Genomic DNA, 16,867 nt, shown 5'->3' with positions numbered 1-16,867 from the left:
TTGTACGTATCGATCTTAATAAGCTGTAATCTTCTATGCATAATGTAGGAAACTCATTAATTACAGACAATTGCAAGGTTTTTTAAATCATTATATAGTTCCTTTCAACTGAGATATTACTCCATGGACTGCTAATGAATAACTGCTGCATCGTTTTAAAACATACACACGAAATCTCATTTATTCCGCACATTCTAGAATATTCCACGCACCTAACATTTGAAACTTGAATTATTGATTAGTTTTTAAATTAAGATAATTTCGTTAGCCTTCACTCGGCCGCCCTGCATGAACATTCGTCCAGAATGTCTTCATTCATATCGTCTTCGATTTGAGATAAATATCATACATATCTTCGATCCACAATTTCATAGAATCTGCTGACGTAGATGTTTGTAGGGGTCCTTCTCCTTCCCCTACCTTTCGAACTACAAATTGTTGATTGCGTAAAACGGATGCCAAGATGACCTTTAAGACGTGAATGTGTCCCAGAGAGAAAATGAAATGGTGACGTGCCAATACTTCGATGTATTGTTAATTTCAAACATTGTTGATCTACATCTAAATGCTTACATCACTCACAGGGCTTAGGTGCAGCTAAGTCACGCTTGCTTCTTCAGGCGTGACAAAACTTCAGCTGTAGTAGTAGATCTTGTAGCATAGAGCCATGTAAATTTTGTAAAAGCATCTACCACTACAAATATGTACTGATACCTTTTTTTTTGTTGATGGCAGTGATACAAGATGATCGATATGAAATGTATCAAAAGGAATACTTCACTTTTCAATCGTATTTAAATTACACTCCTACTTTCCCTGTATCCTTTCGGCTAAGATGCATGCAACACAATTTCTTACCACCTTTCCAACTTGCTGCCGAAGATTTGGAATCCAATAACCTTTACGTACGATAGCTTCAGTCTTGACTTTTTCCTTATTTCCTTATTGCCTTATTTCATGTATCTGTATCCGACATGACACTACTAGTTGAACCTCCAGACTTTCTGTACCGAAAATTTCCCCGCAGAACATAATCATTCGTCTTGTTTTGTAGTACCAAATCTCGAAGTTTCATTACAGTCTCATATTCTTCCTGTGTTTTATACAAACATGCTGTAAGACTTGCATCAGATTCACCAATTAGGAAATTTGTAGGAGGAGGATTTCTACTAAGCGCATCTACATGTATCATGTTGTTTCCTGGACGAGGCTCTATCAGGTAATCAAATTCTCCTAACGATAATGCTCATCACGAAACTCACACACAAAGATATTTCTTATTCATTGTAAGAGTAAAAGCTCGGCAATCAGTAACAATAACAAACGAAATTCCTAATAAATGAACTCCTAATTTCTTCAATGCTTTTGCCATTGCTAAAACTTCAAGTTTATAGCTACTGTATTTAGATTCAGCAGAAGTTGTCCTACCACTAGAAAATAATATACAGCCTGAAAAGGTTGATCTTCGTTAATCTTTGAAATAAAATCGCTCCGTACCCTAACGCAGAAGCATCTGTATGCAACTCCATCTCTACTTCTATTTGATACATATTCACCATTGGTTTCTCACTCACTAAAAGTTTAAGTCATATGAATGCTTCCATTTCAGACGTTCGAAAACAGAACTAACATTCGCTTGCAGAAGGTTAGATAAAGGTCGCGCAATTACAGGGTATTCATGAATAAATTTACGAAAATACCAGATAAGTCCAAGAAAACTTTGTATTTGTTTAACATTTGTCGGCTCTGGAAATCGCCGGACTGTATCAGTTTTAGTGAGGGGCGAACATAACCATTGTTGATTATATTCCCGAGGAATTCGACAAAAGTTTGCAAAAAACAACACTTTTCCCAACAAAATATTAAGCCTGCTCCGATCGCTATAATTCAAAGCCTTTCAAGAGTTTTGATCCCACTTTCAATATCATTTCATGAAATAATCGAATCATCTATGTATGCTAAAACTATTCTCTCTCAAATAAGATCTCTAAATATGGTATTTATAAATCTTTGAAAAACTGCTGGAGAATTACATGAATCAAAAGGGACTCGTAAAAATTCATAGTGATCATCTGGTGCAATAAATGCTGTATACTTTCGACTTGCTTTATCCTATCGCACGTGAAAGAAACCGTTTTTCAAGTCAAGAGTACTGAAAATGCGCGCGACTTGTGACAAATCTAATTGATCTTCAATCAATTGTAACGGATACCTATCTTTAAGAATCTTCTTCTTAATTTGTCGATAATGCACACATAATCTAAACGAATCATTTTTCTTCCGAACGAGAACAACCGGACTCGCATAATCAGAAGTAGATAACTGAGCGACTCCAGCCGCTATCCACTGTTCTATCTGCGCATTAACAATCTCTTTTTGCAACGCTGGCAATTGTATCGCCGATTAATATACAGATATCGCCTTTCAATATTAAATTCATTGCAATTTCACGTTCAAAGGTTTTGCTTGGCTTGTAATTACTAACAAGATATTCTATCGTCACTCACTAATTAGGATCTAATACATGAGTCACATCAACTTGATTTACTTATAACACGTCACTCGTTACATCTATTTTAAATATTTCCGGTATAATATTTTCTCTTTCAACAATTTCGCGCGTTACTTTCGGTAATGGACGAATGTTTACTTTAGCACCTTTAATGCTGACATCGGTTACATTTAAGAAATTCGTTCCTATTAACAGCTTGTGTCGAACAATGGTATCAGAGATTCTGCTTGAAACTCACCTAATGTTGTATTATTCCTTGAACCTTTGAAAAGTAATTCATTGCATCGTAATTGCGGAGAACCAAGCTTAATATACTCGTCTGTGCGAATTAAACTAAAATCACTTCCTGAATCCATTAATGCTTTGATTTTCGCATCCGTTAAGTAAAACATTTTTGAGATAATTTCGGTACGATACTCCTAATGTCACGCAGCTCCTTTCACTCGCTTTAAATTTCTTGGGACATTTGACGCAATATGTACACGTTCTTGACATATAAAATATTTTACACCACGATCTTTCGTCAGACAATTCACGCTAATATGATCGTGCCCACCACAACTATAACATCGTACAATATTACCGGTAAACTCGCTTATCTCACTCACATTGACTACCTCCTTTCGTTCATTTCTATCGAAACTGTCTTCACACTTCTCAAACTTTGTTGACATCTGCACACCCAACAAACCTTGATCTCGAAGAATTACCTTTTCAAACGTTATCGAAAGTTGATCGGTTGTTGTAAACTGTTGAATACGGGCCTGGTTCCGGAGCATTTCATTGGGGATGCCGTCAATCAGGTATTCAAGCATTACATGGTCGTTGATTGGTACTCGACTTCGAAGAATCATCTTCTCGTGCAAATATTCATGAAATGTCACGTTCTTCTTCCACAATTGCTCTTCAAATTCCTTCCTTATTTCAAACTTGCTTTGTGGATGATAAAACGTAACTCTTAATTCTTCCTGCAGTCGGTTGAATAGCATAGTTATATATTCTGGTTTCGAATGAAACCATTCAAGTGCTTTTCCCTTCAGTCGCATACCGATAAGTAATCGTGCAATGTCATCTTCCAATTTATATATCGTCTTCAACAATTTGATTTGCTTCCTCCAAATTTCACTATCACTAGATTTACCATAAAATTTACGAAGTAAATTTGAAACTGCCGAAATATTCGTTAGCGGCTAACTAAATTGAGATAAAACACTGCATTCATTGCCATTATTCAATGCCAAGAGATTGTCACCGCCACTATCAACATCATATTGTTCACTTCGAAAATTACGCGTCGATCTTCGCCGCTCATTTTCCAAATGTTGCTCAACCTGTAATTGAATGAATTCGCATCGCATCTAACTCAAGGCGCAACGTGGCTAACTCACCTTGTGCTAATTCTTCTTCTTTTAAAAAGAAATCAATTTCTCGTTGCAGTAGATTCATTGCTGATTGCACGTTTGATGATACATCAACACACGATCCTCATTTTTTTCATGAACTTCTTTTAGCTTGTCATTTATCCACGTTCCGTCTGAGTCAACATCCATCAAACGGGAAATTAATTTAGCTGCGGAACCAGCAGAAGGTTGTTTATGCTCCATTAATATCTCTTTTAGCGCAGTATCTGTGATTTTACTCAAATCTTTCATTGTGAAAATTTTCACTCGTTACTCGCGTATAAACTCGAATTGTCTCTACACAAAAGTTTAATTTTCGTTCTCGCACTATCTCTCCAAACTGCACTCACGTCGCATGAATAACTTCTCGAACGTTCTAGACCTTCAAGGAATTTTCTCCAACGTCCTGTCTTCAAATACTCGATAATATTCCAATCTTTAGAACGTATCCGATTTAATTCTAGAATGTCCTCTTGATAATTACCACGCCTGAGGTCCACAAATTGTAGGAAACTTACTAACTAAAGACAACTACAAGATTTTGTATATCATTAAACAGTTCTTCTCAACTGAGATATAACTCCAAAGAATGCTAATGAACAACAGCTTCATCGTTTTAAAATATTCACACGAAAAACTCATTTATTCCATACACTCGGTATCGCTCGAAATCTGGAATATTCCAGGTACATAACATTTGAAACAAGAATTATTCATTAACTTTTAAATTAAGATAATTTAATTATCCTTCAATAACATTAAGCTTGTATGCTACTACAAATCAAAGGGATGTGAACTCTGCAGTTCCTTCAAACGGGATGGCGCTTCACGGTGCCCTCGTGTTAACACATTGGAGTTCTAGTACTCCATGCATTGCGATGGCGTATCTCATTTCAATGGTTCAAAGTAAGTAAGCTGTAATCTTCTAAGCATATCATTATGCTTGTCCTCTTCTACACATCAAAATAATGTGAATTCGACAGTTCCATGCACGGTATGGTGCTTCGTAGTGTCTGCTGGTCAAAAGCAATGGTGTTCTAAGGCTGCATGCAATGTGATGGTGCATTTCATTTCAACATTTCGAAGAAAGTAAGCTATAATCTTCTATGCATAGCACTATGCTTATTTGCTGGAGCTCTTGAAATGAATGTGAATTATGCAGTTTCATGCAACAGGATGGCGGTTTAAAGTGTCCGTGTGTCAAAGCAATGATGTTCTATTTCTCCTTGCAATGCGATGGCGTAAACCATTTCCACGATTCAAAGTGAGTTAGCTCTAAATTTGTACGCTTTGCATTTTGTTGATCTGTTTCTACAGATCAAAAGAATGCGAATTTTACAGATAAATGCATCGGGATGGCGTTTCATAGTGCTACGTGTATAAGCAATAGAGTCCTAATGCTACATGCTCTGTGGTGAAGTGTCTCATTTCAACGTTCGAAAGCAAGAATGTTGTAATGCTCTATGTATCGCATTATCCTTACATATTTCGACACTTCAAACGAATGTAAGTTCGACTGTTCCTTGCACCGGGCTGGGGTTTCATATTGTCTGCTTGTCAAAACTGTAGTGAGCTACTGCTCCACGCAATGCTATGGCACATAGTTTAGCACGTTGACGCCGGCCTGCACCACAGGTGGGTCACACGTGTCTATTTCGTGGGCCGGCGTGCATCACGATGGGTCGAACTTATATTTCACAAAGTAGATAGTACAAAATAGTATTATTTTTCAATTCTCAGTATTATAAACAGACATTCAATATTTAAAACATAACAAATCAATACTATAAACCTAGCATAATTATTTAATATTTTTATCTAATTTTTCAAAACATGTTAAGTATAATTCTGGATGGCCCTTACATCGGTTAAAACAGGCTTCAACTCTTATCGCCTTATTCGTGGCATACTGGCTACCATTTATTCTAGACATACATTTATAACATTCTTTACATCGCTATCTCGTTTTTCTCGCACGTTCTTGGAATGACCGCAGAAAATGTGTACGTTTCTTGGACACTGCTTCAGTTTCAGATGACGTTTGTTCACCGTCATGATCCACTATACTAAGGAGATAATCAATAATTTTTTCGCGGAAGTTTAATATTTTCATATCTTTGGTACTTCATTTTCTATGTATATAACAGGCATTGACGAGAGAAGCCCCGCATACTAATTCGATAACTATTTTTCTATACCACTTTACTGTTCTGCGTAATCAACTGTGATAAGAAGACATCTGGTCGGATGGTCAAACCCCTTCGTAATTTTGTTATAAAGGAACACTGCGTCCGGCTTTAACTTATTTTTACTAATCTGGAAAATAACACATTTGTGGTTTTCAGAAGTGGCTAGCATGCATACCGGCCTCTTATCCGGTCACTTTAAAAATTTAAAGCCTCTCCGATTTTGAAAATACATAAAGCCACTCCGCTGCAGTTTCCGTTTGGCCTGCAGTGGAAGAAATTTTTTATTAATTTTAACTTTACCATAAATAAATGTTATTTTTTGCAGAAGATTCTCGGCCAAAGGGACACAAGTATATGAACTATTTGCGTATAATACGCGGCTCTCAAATAATAATTCATCCTCCAACGTCATAAATACATCATGCTCATGTGTTTTCGCTAATCTGGTTGCATTATTTCCGGCGTAAATAAGAATGTTATGTGTGTATCCTTCCAGAAGGCACAGTTTACAAAGTTTTATACTATATTTATGCCGCTTTGGAATCATGATTTTGTCAATTACAATATTTTTACCGGATTTAACACGTAGAGTGCTACGTCAGCCCCAGGGACTGACAATGAACTTCCCGTTCAGGCGGCGTAAGTCCCTGGGGACTAACAATCAACTTTTCGTTTGGACAACGTGGATTCTAAGGACTGACAGCGAACTTTTTGTTTGATCGACATCGGTGCATGAGACTGACATTGTAAAGGTTTAAATTATTAATAGCAATTAAATATTTTTGCCAATATTTAATGAAGTTTATTAAAACATGTTAAACAAAGATGTGGCTGTGACTTGCACATATTACAGTATATAGTAAATTACTTTGTCATTTTCCTCGCTAACTGGCGTCCGAACATTTTTGTGCTTATGCTGTAACACTCAACACAATATTTTCGTACTTCATGCGCCTTTCCTTCCTTCTAATGAAATTTGTGAATTCGTCTACTTGTATCGGCCCTAATTGGAGTCTTCTAATGTGAACGTCGTGTGAGAACATTTACCAATTGGTTTCGAAATGTTGTAATTGACATCTTTCTTCCTGTTACATTTTGGAACATATGTAACGCATTGCAATATTCAAAAGAAGGTCGAATGCCAATTTTCTATACCATTTTAGTAACCTTCTAAGTGTACTACTGTAAGCACCCATTTGATCAGACAGATCAATCGCTATTTTACCTTTATTATAATCAATAATAATTTTTGGTTTGCAGGATACCCCTGTTCTTGTTATTACGGATTTCATTTCGTCAGAATGCTTGATCGAAAGAACTAAAACATCCCTCTTGTCTTTCCATCTCTTGATTGTAATCTCTCTACTGTTGTCTTGAGCAATGACTTCTCCGCGTCGCAGTTTGCCTGTCACAGCTCTATTTGGATTGCCTCTTCGATTTGGTGGAAGAATACCAACCAAATGCGTATTTTTTGTTATGAGTTTGTTTGATAAATCCACACCCGTATAATAATTATCCGTGTATAAAGTATGGCCTTTGTGAAACACATTTTCACATAAATTCATGACAACATTTGTGGGTGTTGTATTTTTTTATCCAATGATTTGCCGGTGTAAATGCAAAGATTATATGTGCAATGATTATCACAGCACAATTTAAGATGTGGCGGCACTCGCCACTAGAGGGACAGCACCGTTTACACTTTCCTGAATGTAGCCGATGACACATCCTTTCCAGTATATAGAAGTTCTGAACTGTCCCTAATATCCCAGCGTCTAAGGCAGAGCCTGCTAGGTAGCCTTACTGATGAGTCCACTAGCAGGCCCAGGACAAAACGTTCTTCCCCTCTCTTCTCCTTCCTTCTTTCTTCCTACATCTTTACACCACAGCAAACCGAAGCACCGCAGCTGCTTCAAAGTATTTTTATCCCATATCTATGCTTTTTTTGTTTCATGTACTGTCTGAATATGATCCGTCCACGGAATGGTATTACTGTCTCGTCGATGCATAATATTTCAACTGGATCATAATACTTATTAAAATTTATATTTAATTCTTTCATTAAAAATTCAACCTTTGAGAGACGATTGGAAGCATCCACTTTTGTATTGTCGACAATATGCAACATTCTCAACTGAATTTGAAATCTGTTTTTACTCATAACTTTCCGCGGGAATGTTTGAATAAACAATGGATCCTTAAACCAATACAGATACAAAGATCGGAGCTTTACCAAAATCATTCACAAAACCACTCCAAAAAACTTCTTTATTTCGTCCTCATCTGTTGGCACCTACTTTTCAACATGTTTGGAAGCGATTGTACTTTGTGTCGCATAAATATTTGTTTGTTCGCTTATATATTGAAATAGTTTAACCGTCACATAAAGGGCGTAAAAATCTTCCACTGTGCTATAATTTTGCATTCGTTCATGAGCGAGTTTGGTACCACGGGGACTTGAAAAAGGTATAATGTTTGGCTGGTTGCATCACCGATCAAACCAATGACTTGGATCACTTGTTTCAGTATTTTTTAGTGAACCACTAGATGAACTGTAACTATCTGAAAATGCTAGTAGTATTACACGCCGAAATTTGCGTGGTACAAATGGCTTACACGACGAGTTATTATCTGTTCGCCCTCTCAACATTTTTAGAATGTATGCGTTTATGTATTCCTCGTCTACGCTACAAATGAATGTAAATGTGGCACTTCCTTGCTAGGAAATAGCGCTTCCAGATGTCTGCGTATCGAAGCAATAGAGTTCTAATGCTTCTTAAAACGCGATATCGCATTTCACTTTTATGTTTCATGATAAGATACAATATTCATTGCGATGTGTTATGTATTCATCGTCTACACTTCAAAAGAATGTATGTGCAACACTTCCTTGCTATGAAATTGCGTTTCCAGATATCTACGTATCGAAGCAAGAGAGTTCTAATGCTGCTTAAAATACGATATCGCATCTCATTTCTATGTTCGTGATAAGATATAATATTCATTCCGAAGTGCTATGTATACCTCGTATACAATTCAAACGAATGTAAATGCGACACTTTCTTTCGACAGAATCACATTTCTAAATGTCTACGTATCGAAGCAATCCAGTTCCAATGTTTCATAAAACGCGATGTCGTATAACATTTCCATTTCTCACGATAAGATATAATACCAATGCAACGCGTTGCTATATCTCGTCAATACATCAAAAGAATGTAAAGCTCATACTACCTTGCTACTGAATAGCGAATCTAGATTTCTATATATCGAAGCAATACAGTTCTAGTCATTCATAAAACGCGACATACCATCTGATCTGTATGTATCATGATGAGATGTAATATTCAATGCAACGCGTTATGTATATCTCGTCAACACTTACAAAGAATGTAACTGCCACACTACCTTGCAGCGGAATGGCGTCTCTAGATGTCTACGAATCGATGCAATAGAGTTGTAGTGCATCATAGAACGCGACATCGCATCTCTTTTCCATGTTACGTGATAACATAAAATGCAATGCAACGCGATATGTATATCATGTCAACACTTCAAATGAATGCAAATCCCACACTTCCTTGCTAGGGAATATCGTCTCTAGATGTTCACATATCGAAGCAATAGTGTTCTAAAGCATGATAGAACGCCATATCGCATGTCATTTCTATATTTCATGATATGATGTAATTCAGTGCAACGCGATATGTATATCCCGTCAATACTTCAAAAGGCAGCCACACTTCCTTGGTGCGGGACAGCATTTGTACATGTATACATATCGATGCATTGTAGCTCTAATGCTTCATAAAGTGCGAAATAGCATCTCATTTCTTTGTCTCATGATAATATGTAATATCAATGCAACGCGTTATACATATCTCGTCAACACTTCACAGGAATGGAAGTTCAACAGTTCCTTGCGACAGAATAGCGTTTCTATATGTCTACGTATGGATGCAATAGAGTTCTAGTGCTTCATAATATGCGATATCGCACCTCATTTCTATGTCTCATGATAAGATGTAATTCAATGCAACGTTTTATGTATATCTCGTCATTACATCAGGAGAATATAAATCCCACACTTCGTTGCGAGGGAATAGTGTTTCTAGATTCCCATGCATCGAGGCAATAGTGTTCCAATGCTGCATAAAACGCAGTATCGCATCTCATTTCTATGTTTCATGATAAAATGTAATATTCAATGCAACGCGTCATGTATACCACGTCAATACTTCTAAATAACATAAATCCCACACTTCCTTACTGGAGAATAGCGTCTCTAGATGTCTACGTATCGAAGCAATCCAGTCTTTCCATCACATCTTGTCACGAAGCGTAGAAACGAGATGCGATATCATGTATTATGAAGCATTTGAACTCTGTTGCTACGATATGTAGATATCCAGAAACGCTATTCCATAACAAGGAATTGTGGGCTTTACATTCTTTTGAAGTGTTGACGAGATATACGTAAGGCGTTGCGTTGAATATTACATCTTATCGTGAAACAAATAAATGAGTTGCGCTATTGCATTTTATGAAGTATTAGATCTATATTGCTTCCACACGTAGCCATCTAGAGACGCTATTCCATTGGTATTACATCATATCATGAGACATAGACATGAGATGCAATATCGCGTTTTATGAAAAATTAGGAATGTTTTACTTCGATACTTACACAATAGAAATGCTATTCCGTTGCAAGGAAGTGAGGGATTTACATTCTTTTGAGTTGTAGACGAGATCTACATAACGCGTTGCATTGAATACTACATCTTATCATGAGACATAGGAACGAAAAGCGATATCGCGTTCTCTGAAGCACCAGAACTCTATTGCTTCGTCACGTAGACATCTAGAAACGCTATTCCGTAGCAAGGAAAGTTGGGATATACATTCTTTTGACGTGTAGATGTAGATACAAAAGCGCGTTGCATCGAGCATTGCAACTTATCATGAAACATTGAAATCAAATGCGTCATCGCCACAAATGTAGTATTAGAACTCTATTTTTAGAATTTACATTCTTTCGAAGTGTAGTGTGACATCAGACGTAGCGCCTGCCACCCATCAGCCTCTTCGCCGCCTTCAGCATCAATCCCTGCACGCAAGCAACCTGCTGCACGCCTGCAGATCCAGCAACTAACAGTGATCGCGCGCCCACAGGTGCACTTTCGCACCTACGAGCACGTCTGTCTTGCTCGCGCTAATACGCGCCGCTGTCTCGCTCGCATCAACGGGCACCTCTGTCTTATTCGCGCCAATAAGTATCGCTGTCTCGCTTCTTCCAACGAGCAGCTCTGTCTCGCTCGCACCAAAGAACAGCTCTGTCCCACTCGCTCCTATACGCATCACATTCTCGCCCCAGCCACGAATATCCACGCCTCCCTTGCATAGAGGTCTCTGTCCAGATGTATGAAGACGCAGCTCATCACTGGAATGGAAACTGTTCCAGTTCAAGGAACCTACATTGCCAAGACCTATATATTATTTCTAGTGTTATATCTATCCACTTTTATTGTACTCCCAGATGTAAGTACTCATGACACATATTGTATCACACTTCAACACACACGTAATTCTATGTCGGTACGTATAAGATTAGATATTAAAGCGCATCTGCGCCAGCGACATGCGCAGTTAGCGCGACCACGAGCCGCGAGTCCCCACTCGCTGTACCACGCGGTCCCCACTACGAGCGACCGCGACCGAAGCGCATCGCGAACCGAGGAGGTCTGAGACGCGACTCCAGAGAGTCAGATTACATCGAGATTACACTCCGAGGAGTTGAGTCCTCCAGTACCATTTCATATGCTCGAGCCATTAGCCACATCAATGTTTACATGTTCATTCCCATATCTACTAGTTCGTAAATCTAGTATATCTAAATACTATTTCTCGCGTTTAATACAATGCTTAAGTACGAATGCTTCCACGTGTCTCTTCCATACTGCTGGGTTGCTTTCCATCAGCTCGAATGGGTATAGAACTCTGCATTGCAGAGTTGCGGTAGAGCGGACCGCCGCATATCCTTCCGAGCATTGTCTGTTAGTACAGAAAAACTTGCTTCGTTCCCGTACGTGGGTAACGTACCCCGGGTCCCCATATACCACCGACATGTCTTCTTCGCACCGCTTCAGCCGCAGATCTCCGAAGTCTCCTGTTTCCGCAGCAGAGATTGCTGCGTTATCCACGGTCCCTGATGCATCCGCTTCGCATACGAGCCGCTGTTTCCAGCATCACTGGAAGCTGATATATCAGCCTCCATCAACAGGCCAACATCTACTTCGATAACAGCCAACGATCCACGGCGAAAGTACTACCATGGTATCGAATACGACACCAGCGAAAGGTAGGATTTACTACTACTATTATCCGCGAATCGCAGGTGTTTTGCCCCTACCGCGTAAGCTGAATTAGTCGGACCCGGTCGTATCGCGTTTCCGCAGACCAAATCTCAAACAAAAAGGCTAGTGTCGTGAATCTTCCGGATAAACGGAAAGTTATTTCGCCGGACCTGACAGTAGATGCAGATATACAAAACGCGTTGCATTGAACATTACAACCCCATTGCTTCGACACGTTGACATCTAGAAACGCAATTATTTTGCAAGGAAGTGTAGATATTCACATGCATCTGAAGTGTAAAAGCAGATAATCGTAACGCGTTGCGATGAATACTACATCTTGTCTACAAACTTTGAAATGAGATCCGACATCGCGATGAATGAAATACTGGAACCTTATTGCTTCGTCAGGTACACATTTAGAAATACTATCCCTTAGGAAGGAAGTGCATGGTTCACATTCTATTGATGTGTAGACGAGATACACATAACGCGTTACATTGAATATTACATCTTATCATGCGGCATTGAAATGAGATGCGACTTCGCATTGAATGATGCAATAGGACTCTATTGCATCGAAAAGTATACATCTTATAATGCCATTCCTCTATAAGGGAGAGTAGTGCTCACATTCTTTTGAAGTGTAGAAGAGACAAACATAACGCTTTGAATTGATTATTACACCTTACATTAAACACTGAATTGAGATGCAACATCGCGATTCAATCTCTGTTTCGCTCTGGCATCGCTGTATCAATCTCAACGACAAGCACTACTGTCTCACTCCCACTAATGAGTATATCTGCCTCGCTCGCACCAAAGACAAACACCCTTGTCTACCTCGCACGGGTGACTTCGTCTTGCTGAAAGGGACAGTCGCAGCCCATAACCTCGATGGGAACTATTCCAATTCAGGGAGATGACTTTAACGGAACCTGTATTCTACTTTTGAGCCTCTTATATACATATATATATATATATACTATATCCGGACTAATGTATTCCTGCATATAAGAATTCATATATCGAAGTTACACACGTTGAGAATGCAAGACACGAATAACACACACGTAATTGTAAGTTCATGCTATACTACTTCATTATACTGTTTCATAAGTTAAACGCGAAAGACGCGCCACTAATCCCACCAGGAGACGCGAATCCCCACTCGCTGAGCCGCATGCACCTCGCAACGATCCCTTAATCCCCCACTCGCTAGACCACATGCTTTCATGATTTTTCTAGTAAATATTTCAAATTGGTATAAATATTAATACACATTTTATATTTTAGTTAATTCTAAATACAATATCCCCTTAAGATAGTCCATTACATCTAAAATCCTATCTAATTTCATATCATTTTATAATGTTTTAATTAAATATTTGAAATTGGTTTATATAATTAAACTTACCATATATTTTAGTTACTTAAAAATAAATCATTGAATTCGCTTTTTCTCCATCGAGGCTTGCAAATCCCTCTTCGTTATTCTTATAATTCGTACTTTAGAAAGTATGTAGTACGTATTGATTGTCCGACGCTGGAAATACCTCAAACACTTCTGCTTTACGCAGCTTAGCGTACATGCAATCTCCTATCAAACTTATGTCTATTTTTTATTTTCTTCGGTTCTTAAACTATGTATAGTCTTCTTTCGGATTCGTCGCGATTAGATCGTTTTTTACAGTCATTTTAATGATCTTTTCCACTCTATGGTTGTTCTTCTTACTATCCCAGATTACCGATTTTTTCTATCAGGTCCCCCGTGATTATTATTCTATTTGTTTTCTCTTCCTTTTCCATGTTAACCTCAGTTTAGTTTATATATTCTTCGATTTCTTTCCGTTCCTGTTTGGCGAGAAGTAGCAGGTTATAGCTTTCGTTCCTTCGACCATTGCATGAGCGATTCCGGTCGATGAGTATGTGGTACCTTATGTGAAACATTTTCGATTAACGCCGGTTATCCATATCGCAGTTTCACCGTTCTCGTCTTGCAGTCAGTATTCTTCCATCTTGTGTGCATCCAATATTATCACCACGTCTGTCTCTTGAATCATTCGCATTGCTGCATGATATCTTGCGCGATTCAGCATCTGTTCAGATCGATTTGTAGGACTTTCAATTCCATATTCGTTTCTCGTTCATTTCTATCAACGCCTTTCTGTTGGCCGGACAATTAAAGCTCCGGTAACGTATCTGATGTGCGGATTCTTTCTTCCTACCTCGCTGCAGATGATACATTTCGGTTTATTCGCGATGCAACCGATCATCGTATAAATCGGGGATCCGCATCTTCTGCAGATTCCCTTAATATCTTTGACTTCTTCGCAATTTCTGCCGATATGTTCCAGTTTATGGCATTTGAAGCATCTCTCTATTTTCGGTAATACTTTGCAGGGACAAGGTGTTAATGCTATTCTGAGTCGTTTGACCTTCTCCAGCTCTTTACTGTATTTCTGTCCAAATTCAACTAACGCGACTCGGTTCCTCTCCACATCTGTTTTAACAACTTGACCATTCTTTCAATTATTTTCAGTCTTCGTTTTATGTACTCCTTCATTTCTTCTCTAGTCACCTAACGGGTATATGTCCCTTAGTTGGAGCATTATACTCGCACTCGTATGCGATTCTTCGAATTCTTTTTCCAGAGTTCCTTTTATCTCTTTTATTTTGTTCTCTATACCTGTTTTCTTGTTAAATTCCAGGATTATATCTCCCGCTCTCGATTTTCTTGCGTCATCTTTTCCTATTTCTGTCGTTTCTTCTGCTTTTCCTCATCCCATTGTTTGTCCTCGAATGCTTACTGCTTCTTTAATTGTTTCATTTTTCTTTGTAACGTCCGCAACTAGTTCCATCATGTGTTTGATCTCAGTTTTTTTTATATACCTGATGTTTCCCATTAATGATTTCTAATATGTCATTAACTTCGTCGTATCCTCGCCCATAATATCTATCATTACGTTTGATGTGTGACTGCCTATTCTTTTATGTGAAAGTGAGGACGTTATTCTCATCGGTAGCTTCTCCATTATCCTGATCTTTCTTTTTGGTTCCCTTACTTCGGCTCCTGATGCTTCTCCTTTCGTGTCTGTGTCTTACGAGGCTTTCTTTTTCTCCTTTATATATGCATTTCGTATCCATTTCTATTTTCCTATATTTTTATGTTATCGACTGGGGGCTCCGAACCGCCTGCTCAATCTTCAATCGCTACGACTCGATGGGGCTGATTCCGTATCCCGAGCCAGCATCACCATTCAGCAGTATATGCACAGCAGCCTCACTCACTTCGGCAGTGGGGCCCGGGGGGGGGGGCTGCAGGCCCTCGACCATCCTACTGCCTGCCCTGATACGGGCGAGGGACACCCAGGACCACTTGAACTGCGACCAGCATCCATCTTATACTCTAACCGATTCGTAGTTATGCGTTTTCCATTAAGCTTGCCGGAATCAGTGATATTGATTCGTCCAGTCTAAAGTATTATTTTCTTCTTAAACTTCTCGATTTTCTTATTTTCTCTCACGATATCGTCTATTTCGTTGTACCTTGCCCGGACGGTATGTTATATAATCTGTTGTTCGATATTTGTAGGATTTCCTCTTAATAAATGCAATGCTTCCACAGATTTTCTTTTTCTTTTCTTTAGTTACGTTGTTGTTATTTTATCCTCTCTATCCTCCACATTTCCTTTCTGCACCATCCCGAAACCGGCGTTATACGATTACATCATGATGGCGCCCCGGTCTCGCCACCCCGAAATTGAGTGCTCTCCCTTGCATCCGTTGATTTGTATATGTCAAATATTGGAGAATATTTCCACTTATCCTTTGTATTTTTCGAATTACGTTTTAGTTAGATGTATATTGGATACGCGTCAAAATATCGGACTTCCGTACGATTTTTTAGTAAAGTCTTATTCTTTTCCGACTGTTCGTTTTCATTTCACGATAGGCGCTCCTGTATTCGATGCAGACCCGCTCCAATTGAACCAGCCGATTACTATATCATATTACGTGAATAAACGTTCAATCGGAGCGGATCTCTGCCACTCCGTAACTATGGAAAGCTTATTGCATAGCCTCATCCCTGTGAAAGTTGCGGAAGTTGCTTCCGCCCCGAGATGGAAGTGTGCTTATGTTAGCTTTAGTTAGGTTACGCTAGGTTATGTTAGGTTGGGTTATGTTTGCGAATGTTTGTAGGCTGCTCAGTTATTTTTGGTTAGATTTAAGAAGGCGTAGGTTTGATTTGTTTATGTTTATGAAAGGTAATGCTAGATTGTGTTAGGTTGGGTTAGATTTGAATGAAGGCAGGTTAAGTCAGATTAGGTGTAACTGAGGTTAGGTTGGTTTAAATTAAGTTTAGTGGATGTTAGATTAAGTTAAGCCAAGTAAGAGATGGATTACCGA

This window comes from Xylocopa sonorina, unplaced genomic scaffold, assembly GCF_050948175.1.
Source record: "Xylocopa sonorina isolate GNS202 unplaced genomic scaffold, iyXylSono1_principal scaffold0043, whole genome shotgun sequence".
Classification (NCBI taxonomy): domain Eukaryota; kingdom Metazoa; phylum Arthropoda; class Insecta; order Hymenoptera; family Apidae; genus Xylocopa; species Xylocopa sonorina.
The sequence above is the reverse complement of the archived record's forward strand: the minus strand, read 5'-3'. Positions refer to the sequence as shown.